The sequence below is a fragment of the Aethalodelphis obliquidens genome, unplaced genomic scaffold (assembly GCF_003676395.1).
Source record: "Aethalodelphis obliquidens isolate GAN/ISIS:26980383/991018 unplaced genomic scaffold, ASM367639v1 scaffold11, whole genome shotgun sequence".
NCBI classification, from domain to species: Eukaryota; Metazoa; Chordata; class Mammalia; order Artiodactyla; family Delphinidae; genus Aethalodelphis; species Aethalodelphis obliquidens.
The window spans coordinates 7,762,776-7,777,431 of record NW_020837955.1 but is presented as its reverse complement, the minus strand read 5'-3'; the positions used below and the strand labels follow the sequence as shown (position 1 = coordinate 7,777,431).

The following is a 14,656-nucleotide window of genomic DNA, read 5'->3' as shown; positions in this document are numbered from 1 at the left end:
ATCCCCGCGCCTCTCCAAGGAAGGCTTCCTGCCTCTGGGACCAGCTTGAAACTGCCAGGCTTGTCGGCATGGTCCTTAGTGGGCACCGATGCCCAGCTTGTCTTCATTTGCGGTAATAACAGCCACGGTTGACAGTTTTTGGTCCTCTCTCTGCACTCTGCTGACCTTTGCCTTCAGCCTCCTGTGGCCCCTGACCCAGGCATCGAGTCCTACTTTCTCCCATGAAGCAGTTGAGGCTTTCAGACTTTCTCAAGATTATCTTCCAAGTGAGGGGATTCAAACCCAGGCCGTCAGCCTCCACAGTCCAGGCTTTCTACACCAGCATCAGCATCGATGATGATGATGATCAAGAAGAAGAAGAAGAAGAAGAAGAAGAAGAAGAAGAAGAAGAAGAAGAAGAAGGGCTTCCCTGGTAGCGCAGTGGTTGAGAGTACGCCTGCCGATGCAGGGGACACGGGTTTGTGCCCCAGTCCGGGAAGATCCCACATGCCGCGGAGCGGCTGGGCCCGTGAGCCGTGGCCCGTGAGCCTGCGCGTCCGGAGCCTGTGCTCCGCAACGGGAGAGGCCACAACAGTGAGAGGCCCACTTACCGCAAAAAAAAAAAAAAGAAGAAATCAGGAGGCGCAGCGTCTGCCTGCACCTTATGCACCATTCACGGGACTAAGGGGTTTACATGCATTCACTCCTTTGGAGCTCACAATATTTTCCTCCTGTTACAGATGGGCCAGCTGAGGCACTGCTCCGACTCACAAAGTTGAGTAGGCAAGGCCAGCCCGGGAAAATGGTCAGTAGTAGCCCAGCCACTTGTTTCAGTCCATCCCCCAAAGCATTCCTATAGTACTTCCGTGTGTTCAGCAACCAGGATGGGCCCTGAGGCAAAAAAGTAAGAGGAGGCCCAAGTTGACAAGGCTTATGGACTACACCTTAGGGCTCCAAGGTTTTGTCAGAGGGCAACTCTTTTAACTCAAATGTCTGGGACAAGCAAAAGTAAGGAAGGAGAAGCTATGGTTAGTGACAGCACCTTGAGGGCAGTCACAAGGCCTCACACTCCTCTGTACCTTAATTCCTTGCACAATGTGACAAACAGATCAATAGGATAGTACAAAAGAACCATGAAGATGCCCAAGGGCCACACTGCCCATTCCAACTTTGGTCTTCCTTCTGTGAAAAGGCTGAAGCGGTAGCCTAAGGAAGTGAGGATTGGAACTTTTCTTTCATATCCAATTGTATTTCTGGAAGACTGTCAGCTTTCCAGACAGACACTAAAGATCTGAATATCCGTTCATTGATTGCCTTTCTCCATGGGAAGTTGGGAAAAAAATAAATAAATCAGGAGTCAGAAACTTAAAAGGCAGCCTACATGTTTGTCCAGTCTTGAAATATCAGTATATTTATTTTCTTACTCATTTGAAGTAAGCTGCCACCACTCCCTTCAGATATGAGCAGCTAGAGGGCAAATGCTGGGTTTGAGTTTCTGTTCTGCACACAAACTAGCATGTTTTGAATTTTGGGGGTTTAAACAGTAACATCCCATTCTAATTTTATTGGAAAAATCCACTTGTATCAGTTCCAGCCATATTTTGAACCCTGCCAGATTCTGCCCTAAGAGAAAAGGTAAATTAAGTGTTGATAGAGAAATAGCAATTTGCATGATTGTTTTTTTTTCATATTGCTTCTTTAAAAGCTGAAACAGAAGGATGTTAAGGGCAAATCCATAAGGGCAACTTCCTGGAAAAGAAATATATGACTGTTTAGACCTGGGGGAGGTTTTGCGATCGTTTGTCCAGTTTCCCTCTCCCTGTATTTCACAGATGGGCAATGCAAAACTGGTGCTGAGAGAGGAGAGGTAATCTGACCCTCCTCACTAGTTAGGGGCGGTGCTGAGACTCAAACCCAGGTCAGTCAGCTCCCCAGATGCAGTGAATCACTCAGCCTCTAGTTCAACTACTTCAAAACCCCCATGATAATTGCAAACTGGACTGTTTATCTTGTTTTAGATTTAATTAATTCTCAAACAGAGTACTTTGGAACAGATATTCTTTCATTACTTTCAAAGACGTGTGAAATAGGAGGCCTCAGCTCCCTTGGACTCAAACCGCGATGTTTAAGATCCCTTAACTTCACAGATCATCAGTTTAGTTGTAATTCAGCATGGCAACTCACTGAAAAGTAAAATAATCTTTCTTTTTTATTTTCCCAGGGTCTTTCTTTTAAAGGTGACGTTTGGAATTCTTTTTCCTCTCACTACCCTCTTACTCCTAGGAGAGGACATTCCTTCTGAAAAGATATGAGCAACTAGCAGCTTAATTTTTGTTTTTTGTCTTTTGGTTTTTTTTCCCGGTACGCGGGCCTCTCACTGTTGTGGCCTCTCCCGTTGCGGAGCACATGCTCCGGACGCGCAGGCTTAGCGGCCATGGCTCAAAGGCCCACCGCTCCACGGCATGTGGGATCTTCCTGGACCAGGGCACGAATCTGTGTCCCCTGCATTGGCAGGTAGACTCTCAACCACTGTGGCACCAGGGAAGCCCAGCAGCTTAATTTTTGAAGTCTATGAATCTAGAACATCAGAACTGGGAGGAGACTCATTTAGGGGAAGGAAGGAAGGGTTGAGATCTGTTCAGTCATCTGGACACACTCTCCATAACTTTCTCAGTAGTGTTTCCTCTGAGACTCCACTGTAAGACACTGTGGCCTGCACTGTACCAATTTACAATCCTTGATACTACTCGCAACATTTGCATGAGGGTTTCAAAATTTTCTTCCTGTTTTTCTTTTGTTTTCTTCCTTCCAGGAATTGGTTCAGCTATAATAACTAACTTAATAAGGTGGTGATTACTACTTGGTCCTTTCATTGTTTAGAAAAAATGGAGTCAGCTTCCCCAAATAAACAGGGAAACACATATACAAAGAATGATGGTGTTGATGAGATGTTTATGCCACAGGTTCCCCAATACACTTTAGGGAGGCTTATCACATTTTAGGGGATCTAGTTTGGAGACATCTTCCCTGGATTGGCCGTTCCAAAGGAATGCAGTTGCATTGCCCCCTAGTGGCTGTAATTCATAAAAGGGACCTAATTGTTGAAACCCCGTGTACAGAAATAAGTGTAGCATTTCCTTGGGTCAAGAAGTCCTTAGAGATAGTCCTCTAGGATTCAAATATTCTTCCCATTCTCAGACACAGGTACTACCAAGACAAGCAAGACATGGTCCCTGCCTTCAAGAAACAATCTAGCGAAGGAGACAGTCTCTTCCAACCCCACCCCAGTACATTACAATATATTACTAGGACAGGTAAAAATGATACATGCATACCTTAGATATTTTATTTTGACTTAAACACATGCACTTCATTAATCTTTGATGTAGGGCTAAAGGCTTCTCTTGTGGTATGGGTACACTGGTGGGAGTTCCAAAAACCACTTTCATAGGCAACTTCAACAATTGCCAGTTTGATGTTTTATAGAGTTAAAAATTAAGGGTCTTTCCAAAGCATCCATCTATTCTCATGGAAAACACAACTCTTTTTTCCCACTCATATGCTATTCACTTACGTCACATCTAACTAAATTACTTAGTTACACTAATAGGTACAAGTGGCTTATATAAATAGGTTTGGAAATAAACACAATGGATCTCAGTAAGCATCCAGCGTAGGGAGTGGAGGTGCTAAAGTGTGTGGGCATTCCAGTGTGTCCTACTGTCAAAGAACACCGAGTGTGCTGTGGGCATCAGTCATTATCTTTTCCAGAAGAAATGGAGAGCGTGGATTAAACTGGCCAGTCAGTTAAAAGGAAGGATTTTGTGGGAGCACAGAGTTCAACTTTGAAAGGAGGGAGAGTGGAGAGAGATGTCAGGTTTTTTCTTGGGGAATATTATACATAAACTAAGACTTGAAAGAAGGGTAGGGTTCTGCCAGCCTTCCCCTCCATAGAGTGAGGGTATGTGTAAATTCAAAAATGTAAAGGCAGAGAGCCGCATGAAATAACATGGTATGTTCAGAAAATTATAAGTATCTGTATTGCTGAGTTTAGGAGATACAATGGAAGAGTGGGGGAAGGCTGAAGGCTGTAATAGAGGACGTGCCATGTACAATCAGGCAGCGACGTGATTTTGCATGTTCTCTTTATGCTCATCGGGGTGCATTAGCCATGTGGCTGGCCTTGTATTTACTCATTAGTCATAGAGACATTTGCTGTGTCCAAAGATGAGAAGTCACCGTCCTGAGGTGAAGGAGATGGATACGTACACAAACAATTCCAAGGAATGTGATTAAGTGCCAGAATAAAGGGATATTCGAAGTTATAGGGAAAGCGCGCACGCGTGATGACTACGAAGAGATTCCAATGGGTGGTGATAATTTAACCTGCGTTTCAAGGATAAAAGAAAGCTAGATAGGAGAGTGATCTGTGACCCTACTGATGGTCCAGGCTGCCTGGACTGATGTTTCCAGCTGCATGAAGCATTCATTTCCTACCCCGGTATCCCCTGTGACTCCTTCAAGTGCCTCAGCCTGTCACTGAAGACCCAGGTAGAGCAGAGACAAGCTGCTGACAGTCAGATTGCACAACTCTGACCCAATTACCAAAAGGCCGCCCACAGAACTTAGGCAACCAGAGGAAAGGCCTACACTTCCTGGCAGGAGTAACGCTCCTCTGCCATTTCTCGGGTGGAATCCAGTACATAGTTTTTTGTCTACTCTTTGTATTAGTTTAAAAAGAAGTACATTTATTAGTATGTGCACACATTTTGCAAAATAGAAACATTTAGGGTATTTAGGAAAATTCACTCCAAAATTCAACAAACCTCAGTGGAAACAAGTTGCATTTGTTTAATGGCAGGCAAATCAATTACTTGAGTCTATTAATTGGCTGCATTTTCAGTCTTCAACAGGTTCTTTTTAAAGATGTTTAGCAAGGTGGAAGATAACTTGATCTATGTCACTTAGAGCCTTTAAATTATTAGAAAAATATCCAACTAAACTTAAATTATTTAACTATTAACTATTGAATTAACAAATTATTTAACTTAAATTTAAATTATTAGAAAAATCCAACTAAATTTAGTAGATTTTAAGACAGTAGTTTTAAGGAAGGAAGAAGAGAAGGAATAAAGGAAAGAGAGAAGGAAAAACAAAGAAGAAAGAGGGCTTCCCTGGTGGCGCAGTGGTTGAGAGTCCGCCTGCCGAGGCAGGGGACGTGGGTTCGTGCCCTGGTCTGGGAAGATCCCACATGCCGCGGAGCGGCTGGGCCCGTGAGCCATGGCCGCTGAGCCTGCGTGTCCGGAGCCTGTGCTCCGCAACGGGAGAGGCCACAACAGTGAGAGGCCCGCATACCAGGAAAAAAAAAAAAAAAAAAACTAAAAATACAACTGTAATCATAGGGGTAATCTTAGGCTCCTAAAGATAAATGGGGCAACAGTCCCATTATAATAAAATCATAAATATTGGCCCAAATTATTAATATGCACTGCTGAAACAAACTTAGGCTTGAACCTTGAAATCCCCCTATTCTTAAAACACTGTCTTTTCTTCATTAAATCCAGCCCCTACACACACTTGTTTTTCTTTTCTTCACTTTTAGTTTAGAAAGAAAATTCTGCTCTGAACAGGGGGAAGTTCTGTTGAAGCCCCAAGGGCTCTCAGACTTCACTGTATATTATAACCATCTGAGGACACCACACACCTGACTCATTAAATCAAAATCTGGGGGTGGGTCCCAGGCATCAGAAGTTTTCAAAGTTTGACTTTAAGAGAGTCATTTGTTCTCAAAACTGAGGCTGCATCAAGATTCCTTGTGTGAAATTACAGACTGCTCCCCCTCCCCCATGCCCAGAGTTTCTCACCCTGGCGGTGTAGCGTGGATTGCATTTCCAACCAATTTCCCGGTGATGCTGATGCTGCTGATCTAGGGACCACGTTCTGAGATCATTGCCTTAAATATAGGTCTTCCAACTCCCCCGTATGTTTTCATTTTTTTATAGGAAATTTTGAAAGTAAGTAGAAAGAGAAGAAAAGGGTGTGTTGGGGAGATAACCTTGGATAATATTCTTAAAAACCATCCCACTACAGTGAATAAAATGTCTTACAGGATTAACAAAGAAGGAAATAGACTTTACCAGGAATTCTCAACTCTGACTAATCATTAAAATCACATTGGAAGCTTTAAAAAAAAAAAAATTCAGGTTCCTGGACTTCCCTCTCTCCCTCTCAATCTACAGATCTCTGGGATGGGGCCCGCTCTGAATATGTTAAGCCCTGGGGGTGATTCCACTTTGCAGCCAGGTAGGGAACCACTAATCTAGCCCACCGGTGCACAAAATTTACATTTATAAAATCACACATTCCTGAATCCCATCCTGGGAATTCTTCCATAAAATCGCTTAGTTCTAATTCTGGTTGAGGGGTTTTAATTAGGCCTCAGTGCTTTTCTCCCAGATGCTTTGTTTATTCAGAGCTCTTTCTTTTTCTTAAGGGCTTTAGGCTTTAAAACCGGGGGAAAACCCCAGTTATATTTTCTACTTTCCATCCTGAGCCCAGAATGGTCTTGCGCGAATGGTAGAGAACCAGGATAGGGGAATATTAGGTATAAAAATCAGTTAATATTTTGAAAATATTGTCCCACCATATCATTTTTTCTAACATTACTTATTGAAAAATCTATCCTTTCTTCTACTGGTGTGTGGTGCTTCCTCCGTGATGCAAAATGTTAGCTGGCAGGGGTGTCCCCTTGCAATTGTTGAGTAATAAATCCTTATGATTCTCCACCAGGGAGCCACTATGAGAAGCAGATCAGTTATAAATTATAACTTGGAACTTTTTTGGTCATTTGTTCTTCCAGACTAATTACTAAATTATTTTATTAAGCCTCCCTGCCCTGCTCCCTAAAACTGTATAGGGCTTCTATTGAATTGTTAATAAATAAATTATGCATTAATTTGGGAAGAATTGATACAACGATCAAGTTTCTTCTCTAGCACATGGTATCTCGTCTATTTAGGCTTCTTGAATCTCACACATGCAGTAAAGTAATTCCTATGGAATTATAAAGGAAATTTCCCACCCTACCCCCTTCTATAATTCTTGTTTGGGAGGAATGGTATGGATTATTACACTTGGTTACTTTTTAAAATTTAGTTATTTACTTAAAGTAAGAAAACAACATTCCTTTTTTCCCCTTACAAACATAATTCAGACCACACTTTGGGAACAAGGGACTTAAAGAATGAAATCAGAGCCCGGTTGAGGGATCCTTCTGGGCGAGTCAGGGGAGGGGGAAGTTTCTTCCAAGCAAGGTCAAGCCTGGACAGGGCTCTTACTTGCAAATGGTCTTCCACCAGCTCTCTGAGCTGTGATACAAGGGTGGGTCAGCTCCATTAAAGAGATGTGTACAGGGCACACCAAGAGAATCCTAGGCTGAAGTCAGACCTAGGCTGAGGGAAGAGGGGACTGGGAGTGGCTGCTAATGGGCATGGGGTTTCTTTGCAGGGCGTGAAAATGTCCTAAAATTAGAAATTGGTGATGGTAGCACAACTCTGTGGTGATTGTACTAATAACATTGAATTGTATAACACATTTGATGGTATGTAAATTATATCTCAACAAAACTGTTATTTTTAAAAAAGGTATATCACCATACACTTACCATGTGACCCAGCAATCCCATTCCTAAGGTTTCACACAGAAGAAATGAAAATTTATGTTCACACCAAAACTTGTACATGAATGTTTATAGCAGCCTTATTCATAATCACCCCAAACTGGGAACCATCTAGCTACCTTTCAAATGGTGAATGAATAAATTGGTGAATGGATGTACTACCTTTTAGTGGCACATCCATATGATGGGATAGTACTCAGCAATGAAAAGGAAGAAACTACTGATTCATAAAACAACATACCACAGGAGGATCTCAAAAATATTTTGCTAACTGAAAAAAGCCAGACCCCCCCCCAAATATTTCATGATTCTGCTTAAATGACATTTTGGAAAAGGCAAAACTCCAGGGATTAAAAAACAGATCAGTGGTTGCCAGGGGTTGAGGTTGGGAGAAGAGTTTGATTTCTAACGGGCAGTACGGGTGGGTTTAGGGGGCAATGGAACTGTCCTAATAGTTCTGTCCCATGACTGTGGAGGCAGACACCTGACTGGGCATTTGTCAAACCTATAGAACTGTATACTGCAAAGAGTAAATTTTACTGAATGTGAACTAAAAACAAACAAACAGACCAACAAAAAAACTATGTGGGGGAAATCCAAAATAAAATACAAATGGTAAAATATGAACATAAATGTGTTATAAATGAATAACATGACCACACTGAAGACAGTGGCAAAGAACTAACCTATGTTACCTTAGAAAAGAGCATTTTGACTGCCCACTGTAAAGCTAAAGACAAAAAGAACTGTATGCAAACACCGTTCTCTAGTTTGTAAATTTGTTTCTCACAGGGATATGGGTTAGCAATTCTGAGACTATTTTATATGTGTATTAAGTTTGAACAAATAGGTAAATATATTATGGGTAATAAGAGCCAGCTTTCTCACTGTTAGTGAAAAAAATTACAAATGAGGAGCCGGGAAAGCTAGGATGAACCTGCTAGGGCTGGGTGGAATCAGAGATATTAGCATGAACTCACAGGCTTTTAATATATATACAGATAGGTAGATATAGAAATATAGATATGTGTATATAAATGTGTTAGTATACATGCTTATATTTCCTAGCTCTGTCCAGTGAGAGGGTCTAAAAGCAATGGCATTACAGTAGCAATGAGTACACCTAGTGCCCAGATCTTGATTTCTAAATAATCATTCTCCAGTAAAAGGAACCAGGGCTCCTTGGAGAAGTGGTTGAATCCAGAGCTGAGGCAGAAAGTATACAAAATGAGGCTGGAGCATCTTGTGGTGCCAGAAAGTAAGGAAGTGCTAAAAGAAGAACAGAAAGAAGGAAAGAAAGGAAGGAGGGAAGGAAGCGAGGAAGGGAGGGGGGAAAGAAGGAAGGAAGGAAGGAGGGAGAAAGAAAGAAAGAGAGAGGGAGGGAGGGAGGAAGGGAAGGAAAGAGACAGAAAGAAAACGGCATGTTAAAAAGACATGGGAGGGCTTCCCTGGTGGCGCAGTGGTTGAGAGTCCGCCTGCCGATGCAGGGGACAAGGGTTCGTGCCCCGGTCCGGGAAGATCCCACATGCCGCGGAGCGGCTTGGCCTGCGCGCCATGGCCGCTGAACCTGAGCGTCCGGAGCCTGTGCTCCGCAATGGGAGAGGCCACAACAGTGAGAGGCCCACGTATTGCAAAAAAAAAAAAAAAAAAAGGGAAAGAAATAAAACCCCAAAAAAGATGTTTAAAAAAAAAAAAAAAGACATGGAAACCACTTGATAGAACTCCTAATGGACAATGCTGGAACAATTTGAGCCACAAAATCTATGATAGTGTTAGATTATAACTCATAGGAAAAAATAAATATCTAAGAGCCCATACTAACATAAATAAATTATTGGATAAGTAAATGGGGGAGAAGAGGCAAACCTTTCTTTCAGAGAGATTCCAAATAATAAATGTATAAAGAATGAAGGAAACAGTAAATCACCATTGGAACATCACAATAATAATTGTTGCAGACAAATCTCCCAAAGAATGCTTAAATTAGTGTTTGGAAATTCAAGGGGAAAATAAGATATTTGTATAGTCTCAGAGTTTACATCCCAAGATACTTATTAATTAAAAGAGGGAAAAATTAGTAATTTTACAGTGGACAAATCCAGTAGACACCACTTTAACCATATGATCTAAGTTATCTTAACAAGCAATAAAACATCAACATCGTGTACCTCCTCATCTGATGCAGTGAAAAGGGCATATTGCTTCTGTGGTATTCTTGCTAAAAATCCATAATCTCAGTCTAATGAGGAAACATCAGACAAACACAATTGAGACCATTCTACAAAATAACTGATCAGTACTCTTCTAAAGGGTCAAGGTCATGAATGACAAGGACAAATTGAGGAACCATCACAGATTGAAGGAGACTAAGGAGATGTGTTGGACAGACTTCAAGGTGGCCCCATAGTTTTCCCTCTGGTATTTATGCCTTCGTGTAATCCCCTCCCCTTGAGTGTGGGCAGGACCTGTGACTTATTTCTAACCAGTGGAATGTGGTAAAAGTGATGGGAGGTATGTGATTCTGGCTACGTCCCTGTGATTATATACAAATGCAGCCTCTGTCTTGCAATGGAGTCTCTCTCTATTTTTCTCACTTTGAAGAAGCCAGCTGCCATGAATCCCACAACCACAAGAAAATGAATTCTGCTAACAACTTGAGGGAGTTGAGAAGAGGATTCTTTCCCAGTTGAACCTCCAGATAAAAACCCAGGCCTTAACGATACCTTAATTGCAGCCTTGTGAGACTCTAAGCAGAGACCCAGCTAAGCCATGACTCCTATAAGCAGCCTGTGAGGTAATAAATATGTGTTAAGTTACTAAATTTGTGGTAATTTGTTACACAGCATAGGACACCTATACAGGAGCTATGACCAGTGAATGATATGTGGGATCCTCAATTGGATCCTGAAACACCAAAAGGACATTTGTCAAAAAACTAATGAAATCCTAATAAAGTCAATAGTTTTTGTACCAGTGTTAATTTCTTTTTTTCTTTTCTGTCTTTTCTTTTCTTTTCTTTTGTGTGTGTGGCTTAAACAACAGAAATGTATTTTCTCACAGTTCTGGAAGCTGGAAAGGGCAAGATCAAGGTCCAGTTGGGTGCAATTTCTGGTGAGGGCTCTCTTCTTGGCTTCATACCGTGTCCTCACAGGGCTTTTCTTTGGGATGTGTGTGTGTGTGTGTGTGTGTGTGTGTAGAGAGAGAGCTCTCTGGTCTCTTTCCCTCTGTCTCTGTCTCTCTCTCTTTTTATTTAGATATAACCAATGTTAATTTCTTAGTTCTGATAATTGTATTATGGTTATATAAGATAGTAACATTACAGGAAGCTGGGTGAGGAATACATGGGAACTCTCTGCACTAATTTTTACAATCTTTCTGTAAGTCTAAATTTATTTCAAAATTTAAAAATTAATAAAAGTGTATCAAATTTACAAGCTTTAGCACAGCAAAGGAAAGCATAAACAAAATGAAAAGACAATCTACAGAATGGGAGAAAATATTTGCAAATGATGCGACCAACAAGGGCTTAATTTCTAACATATACAAACAGCTCATATAGCTCAACAACAAAAGAACAAACAACCCTATCCAAAAATGGGCAGAAGATCTAAATAGACATTTTGCCAAAGATATACAGATGGTCAACAGGCACATGAAGAAATGCTCAACTTCACTAATTATTAGAGAAATGCAAATCAAAACTACAGTGAGGTATCACCTCACACCAGTCAGAATGGCCATCACTAAAAAGTCCACAGGACTTCCCCAGTGGAGCAGTGTTAAAGAACCCACCTGCCAATGCAGGGGACATGGTTTCGATCCCTGGTCAGGGAAGATCCCACATGCCGCGGAGCAACTAAGCCGGTGCACCACAACCACTGAGCCTGCACTCTAGAGCCCATGAGCCATAACTACTGAGCCTGCGTGCCACAACTACTGAAGCCTGCATGCCTAGAGCCCATGCTGTGCAACAAGAGAAGGCACTGCAATGAGAAGCCCGCTCAGTGTGATGAAGAGAAGCCCCCACTACTCTTGCAACTAGAGAAAGCCCGCGTGCAGCAATGAAGACCCGACGCAGCCATAAATAAATAAATAAATTTATATTTTTTAAAATGTCCACAAATAACAAATGCTGGAGAAGTTGTGAAGAAAAGGAAACCCTCCTACACTGTTGGTGGGAATGTAAGTTGGTACAGCCACTGTGGAAAACAGTATGAAGGTTCCTCAGAAAACTAAAAATAGAGCTACCATATGACCCAGCAATCCCACTCCTGGGCATATATCCGGACAAAACTATAATTCAAAAAGATACATGCACCCCTATGTTCATAGCAGCACTATTCACAATAGCCAAGACATGGAAACAACCTAAATGTCCATCGACAGATGAATGGATAAAGAAGATGTGGTACATATGTACAATGGAATACTACTCCGCCATAAAGAAGAACAAAATAATGCCATTTGCAGCAACACGGCTGCAACTAGAGACGATCATACTAAGTGAAGTAAGTCAGAAAAATAAAGACAAATACCATATGATATCACTTATATGTGGAATCTAAAATATGACTCAAATGAACCTATCTATGAAACAGAATCATAGACATAGAGAACAGACTGATGGTTGCCAAGGGGGAGGGCGTTGGAGGAGGGATGGAGTGGGAGGTTGGTGTTAGCAGATGTAAGCTTTTATCTATGGAATGGATAAACAACAAGGTCCTACTGTATAGCACAGAGAACTATATTCAATATCCTATGATAAACCATAATGAAAAATATACAAAAAAGAATGTATATATATGTATAACTAAATGACTTTGCTGTACAGCAGTAATTAACACAACATTGTAAATCAACTATACTTCAGTAAAAAAAAATAATAATAATAAAAAGTGTATCACTAGCAGTATTCCTTGCTATCACTCTCTTGGTTAAGAGTCATATTTTATTTTGTTATTTGGAGTCTAAAATGAAAAGAAGAGGTAGAAAGAGACAAAAAAGAAAGGGGAATGATTAAAAAGCATGTGAGCATGTGACCATTTTTTAATGAGAAAGAGATATTATAATTGGAATTAATAGTGAAGGAGCATAAGGATGGCCCTGAGCTCTGCCCATGCTCAGAAAAAAGGACCATGTGGAAACTTTAGGTACAACGTGCCTGCACACCCAGAACTGTGCAGCCCGGGACAGGGCCAGGCAACTGCTCCTAATTTGGAGAAGGCAAAAATTTAAATGTGAGACAGAGAGGAATTCAGTATTGGCAGCAGAAGTGGAAAGAAAAACCAAGAAAAGCCATTAAGCAGTTGCCATTAAGCAATGGAATTCACGAGCAAGTAGAGGTTTGAGGTAAAGAAGCACAGACACTGTAGAAGCACAGACCCAGAAAAACTGTCACAAGAATATCAGATTCTCTGGAGCAGGGAACAGAGGACCTCTGATGCCAGGCTGCTGGAGCTGCAGTGTGCGTCTCAAAGAAATTACAGGAGACTTTTCCATCACGCAGCAGACTCAGATCAGAAGCTCTGAATGTCAGCAAAGTGTCCTTTCACCTCAGCCCCACAAGACACCAATCAACTCCTACAAACATGACTAATTTTTAAGTTTAATATTCATTATTAAAATTTTCACCATTATTATCTTAAATCTAGACTGGAAATCAGCAAAATATGGCCTACATATTTTTGTATGGCCCAAACTAGGAATGGTTTTTATAATTTAAAATAGTTGAAAATAATCAAAAGAATAATAACATTTTGCAATGTAAAAAATTATATGCGACTCAAATTTTGGTATATGTAAGTCAAGTTTTATTGAAACCCACCCACAGTCATTCACTTATATATTTTCTAGGTCTGCTTTTGACTATAATGGCAGAATGGAGTGGTTGCAACAGAGATTATACGGCCTGTAAACCTAAAATATTTATTCTCTGATACTTTACCGAAAAAGGTTCCTGACCTCTGCTCTGGACAAACAAAGCAAACCTTGATTATAGCATTTGCCCATTTCTATAGTCAAACAGACCCACCATCCTCAGCTGGGATTCCAGCCCAGGCCTGTGCTCCCTCTTCACTCCATTGCCACGGCCTCAGTGGCTTGAAACAATAACATACTTCAGTTCTAACGGTTAGCAATGCATCAGATCACTATCTCAGATCCATGAAATTTCAAAGCAACTTACCCCTCTTTGCCTCTTGGGTAAATTGTTAACTCAGTTATAACTATACCTGCATTCCTTGTAATTTTATTTGCATGGTCCTTTCAGAAAAACAACAAGTTTTTTCAAATGTGGGGATTAGAACATTGAATTTTTTTTCTTTCTGGATGAAATATATCACTCTCACGTATTCTGAGTTCTGAACAAAAGATATTTCCATATTTTTAAGTAGTTGAAAAGAATGGTATTATTTCAGACTTGCAGCATAAATACTGTATCACTTCATATTCAGAGTAAGCTTATAGAAAAAACAGATGAGTGAAAGCACCCAAAGGAGTTGTGATATCAAAAATATTCATTCCATCCCAAAATGTTACTACATCATGAAGTGCAAAGAGGGCTTTAACAAAATGAGAATCTTGTCCTCCTATCTCAGTCAATTATTAAATGCTTTCCACCCATTCTCACTACTCACTTCTCTGTTCACACTGGTATGTGAAATTTTTGTCTCCATTAAAATGAGCCAGCCATCTTGGGAATGTTTTTTGAATAGAACCAAAAATAAAATGCTAATAAGCTGAACATGTATGTACTTGCAACATAAAAAGCACCTATGTCTAATAAGAGTTCGAAATTATTATATCTAAAATCTTTAAACACTATTCTAATAGGAAGCAATTATTTTACCTCATTTGTCACATGACAAGCTCAGCGATGTTGACTTAGGTAGCAGATTCACACCAGATACAAACATTTCCCAAAATGGTGGAGTTATGAAGGTCTCAAACTAATTCATAGGACATTTTCCAAGTAAGTATGGAAAAAAATCATCTGTGGGA

At 40.7% G+C, this 14,656-nt stretch overlaps 1 protein-coding gene across 1 annotated transcript in view; it reads right to left on the bottom strand.

Moving 5' to 3' along the window:
* The window catches only part of MINPP1 (multiple inositol-polyphosphate phosphatase 1), a 167,971-nt gene that overhangs the window by 51,175 nt on the left and 102,140 nt on the right, over nt 1–14,656 (bottom strand). The window lies entirely within an intron of this gene.